The sequence below is a fragment of the Danio rerio genome, chromosome 1, assembly GCF_052040795.2.
Source record: "Danio rerio strain M-AB ecotype USA chromosome 1, GRCz13ab, whole genome shotgun sequence".
In the NCBI taxonomy this organism is placed as follows: Eukaryota; Metazoa; Chordata; class Actinopteri; order Cypriniformes; family Danionidae; genus Danio; species Danio rerio.
Window position 1 is genome coordinate 13,946,761 of NC_141021.1, and position 4,107 is coordinate 13,950,867.

The 4,107-nt window shown below is 32.6% G+C and overlaps 1 long non-coding RNA gene across 1 annotated transcript; it reads left to right on the forward strand.

Moving 5' to 3' along the window:
• The first annotated feature begins 229 nt into the window (after nt 1-229).
• LOC147846703 (uncharacterized) lies at nt 230-3,798 on the forward strand. Its single transcript, XR_015476345.1, has 5 exons — nt 230-329; nt 877-1,065; nt 1,350-1,507; nt 2,020-2,115; nt 2,851-3,798. It is a non-coding gene; the product is annotated as an uncharacterized LOC147846703 (long non-coding RNA).
• The last annotated feature ends 309 nt before the right edge of the window (nt 3,799-4,107 follow it).

The window sequence follows — 4,107 nt, forward strand, 5'->3', positions numbered from 1 at the left end:
AAACATCATGCTAAGCATAGAATCAATAAGCAAACCCACAGTGCTCTAAGCCATTTGAGACAGAGACTATTTGGAGACCTTGGCAGTCAAATTAGGATTCACCAGGTCTCGAAACGTTTCTAAGCTGATCGATGCTTTGAATCGCTTTAGTCACGTGACTAGGTGTTTCGAAACACTTTAGTCACGTGACTTGGGTGCTTCGGATCATGCTTCGGTGCAGTGATTCGAAACACTTGCGCTTCGGGATCTCGACACTGTGTCAAAACATCAGTTTCACGTCAGCCATCCCTAGTTAAGAGCAGGCCAACGACGTTTCTGCTAAATCATAGGTATGTATGTCTTTTTTTGTTGTCATCTAACGTTATATTATTTGATATGTTGGCTTTGATGTGCGCGTGTATCCTAATACGGAACTATTTGTTATAATTTAGCCGTGAGTTACTTGTTTCGTGCACTTGGTTTTGGCTATTTACATCAATAAAAGTTTAGAGTGAATGTATTTGAAACAAATAGCGATTTCAATCGAGTCATTTGCTTTAATAACTCACGATTAATACAATGAGTATCATATAACATACCAGATCAGGTATCCAAGTCAAATATAACATTATGTCCTGTTTATCTAGATTGCTGTCAGCATTGCGCACATCATAACCTTTTTTTCCCTTCGAACCAGAGCCAGTGGAACAAACGGTGACGTGTTTAACTGTGTAATTTGTGTGAAAATCGTGTGATTTTCATGTAATTCATTGCTTGATTTGTTAGCTCGACTAAATGTCTATCATATTCAGACCAACTTGCTTTAACAGTCAGCTTTTATTTACATAAAAAATATAAAGGGCTAAATATATATTTTTCTTTCTTTTTGCTCAAAAGGACTGAAATATTGACAATGACATAATTCAATGCAAGATTTCCTTGAGGAGGTGAGACTTGTTATCATCAGTGAAATTTGACGGTCTTTCACCAGCAGATGCAAGAAACCTTTTCTCTTTGCCCAAAAGAAGTTGTTGAGATTTAGCCAGGAAGAAATTAGAGAGAGATAACCTGGACTTTAAGGAAGAGGTAAGTCACTATATTGCAATTGCTTTGGTTTCATTCAAGGTAGTAATGATAATGCTAAAAATAACAAACAACATTATTATTATAGGTAATTCAAAATACATCTGTATTCAGCATTTGAACATTTAAATATTTACATTTACACACACACACATATATATATATATATATATATATATATATATATATATATATATATATATATATATATATATATATATATATATATATATATATATATATATATGTGTAAAAATTAATATGTATGTTTTTTTTGTATATTGTAGATCTGCACAGAGTTTTCTCAGATCTGTAATGTAGATCTCCTGAGACAGTTAATCGAGTGACTTGATAAATATACAGCACCTCTCCTGAAACTCTACAGAAAAGAAGGGATTCAATGGGTCCAGAGATGGATACAACTTTAAACAAGATGGATGAGCAGGTACTCATTAAGATTTTTTTTTTCTTATACACCCGTCTGATGTTTTTAACATGTGCAACATATTTTGTCCTGTCAAGAATTTCATGCTCAGGTAATACAGTCTAATAAAACGTAATTGCAACAATTTAATTGTCCAGCCCTTTTGCATTAATTTTAATTGTGTCAAGTTGTGTTTTGATTGTGAGATGGAAGTAAGATAAATAACAGATGTTTCACTTGTTTTGAGTGACCATTTCAAATGAATACATTCAAAGAGGAAAATAGAAAATAATAGCTGTAGTTTTTAACTCAAAGTAATTGTCACATGAAACTAAACATTTTTCTAAATTTGCCAACACAACCATTATCAAATTCCATTGTATGGAAACCACAAAATTCTTTTTTAAAAATAAAGCCATGTGTTTTTTCAACAGCATGAATAAAATACTATGCTCATTTAAATGTACTAAGTACATTTTTACTTACAAAACAATAAGATTGTAAAACACCCTTTGTAAATGACTTTCCTTTAGGTCACTGATATTGTCACCGATCGAGAAAGAGCAGCTCTTGAGGGATTGCCAATTTTTCTTCGTAAAAATTCTGCTTGCTTTCTCAAGATATGTCTGGTAAGTTACCCATTTTCATACCCTATTCTACATTTATTAGTCTGCTTGGTAACACTTTTAATAGCTGCACCCTATAAATAATTTATTTAGTATTAGCGAATAGTTAATTTATTTTCTGTTAAGCATAACTCTACATGAAGTGCTCAATGATTGTATTTTTTTAACTTTAATGATTCATTTGTATTACTAATTTAAGTATTGCATTATTTACAAACCAGTTATTTAAGAATAGTTGGTGTTTTTAAGATCATTCAGAATGCTTAAGTACACGATTAATAAACTATTCAAATTAACATTTAAATATCCTAATATTAAGGTATGTAATAATAGTTACTTTGTATGTTAGTATATGCTTTATGAGCTTAACTTCATCCAGTTGTGACCTAATCTAAAGTGAGGACTATTTATGCTTTATAAATCCCTTATGAATGACAATTAAAGGCTCAGTTATATTCTAAACAGGACAATAAACAACTTTCACAATTGAAACTGTATCAAATAAAAGTAAATCTTTGCAATTTTATGTAAAATAAAAGTTTAAAAAATTGCTAAATATTAAAAAGTTGTCAATATATTGTTCAATTATTATATATTATAGACTATTCAAAGTGTTACTGTTTGTATGTACGAAAGTATTACATGTTTTTATTTTCTTTGCATAATAGTAATAACATTAATAAGTAGTAATTAATATTACACATCAATTAATTTTCCCATTACTTAATCTCCTATAAGGACACGGACCCTGAAGACCACAGCACCAGAGATTAAAGGATTGGAATCTTCACTGTGGTGGAAGATGATAATGGCACTTCTGCATCCCTGCAATATGTGATGAACCTCGCTAAAATCTTGGAGGAGGCCATAGTACTTCAGGATATCACACATCTGCCTGCAGCCTTCGCTTACTTGTTCAGCCTCTTGTATAGACTGAATATGGAACACCCAAAAGAACTCAAATATACTTTTTAAGTGATTCAGCATGTTTTATGGAGGTTGGTGGCACATGATCTGCGAGAGTTCAGTTCATTCATTCATTCATTTTCTTTTCGGCTTAGTCCCTTTATTAATCTGGGGTCGCCACAGCGCAATGAACTTGTTTTACGCAGCGGATGCCCTTCCGGCTGCAACCCATCTCTGGAAAACATCCATACACACTCATTCACACATACACTACGGACAATTTTAGCCTACCCAATTCACCTGTGCCACACGTCTTTGGACTGTGGGGGAAACCGGAGAACCCAAAGAAAACCCACGTGAACGCAGGGAGAACATTCAAACTCCACACAGTAACGGCAACTGACCCGTGACCACTTCCTAATGTGCCACTGTTTCAATGTTTTGAGGTCTGTTTTTGGACTTTATGTACTCTGTTGACAAAAGTGCAGTACACTTTAAAGACTGTATGAATGGAGTGGCTTTTAGGGTTTACTCTGATTAGATGATTGTATATTCACCTGGTTTGAGTGTTTAGACACAATAATAGCTTGGTTTTAGTAAGGTTGCCAGTTATTTTATGTTGAGGCAGTGTACAATCTTTTCAAATCTGGAAACATTCAGTACTAGTTGTGTACAAACTAGCCCAATGCTGAACACGGCTAATGTCAAATGCTGATTTTGTATGCAAATGTTTTGGATTGTGATTTGAACACAGTTAAAAATAAAAAAAAGTGAATTGACTATTCTTGTGTATTTAATTTGAATCCTAAAAATTAATAGTAAATGCATAATGAATCAGTTTGTTTTATTTTGTTCAGTAAACTAAAAAAATCTTGTTGGGTAAACATAATCATTTTTGTTCAGTAAACAAAAGATCTTGTTGAATAAACGTGAAAATTTTTGTTCAGCAAACAAAAGATCTTGTTGAGTAAACATGATAATATTTGTTCAGCAAACAAAAATATCTTGTTGGGTGAACATGACATTTTTTGTTCAGCAAACAAAAATATCCTGTTGGTTGAACATGATATTTTTTGTTCAGCAAACAAA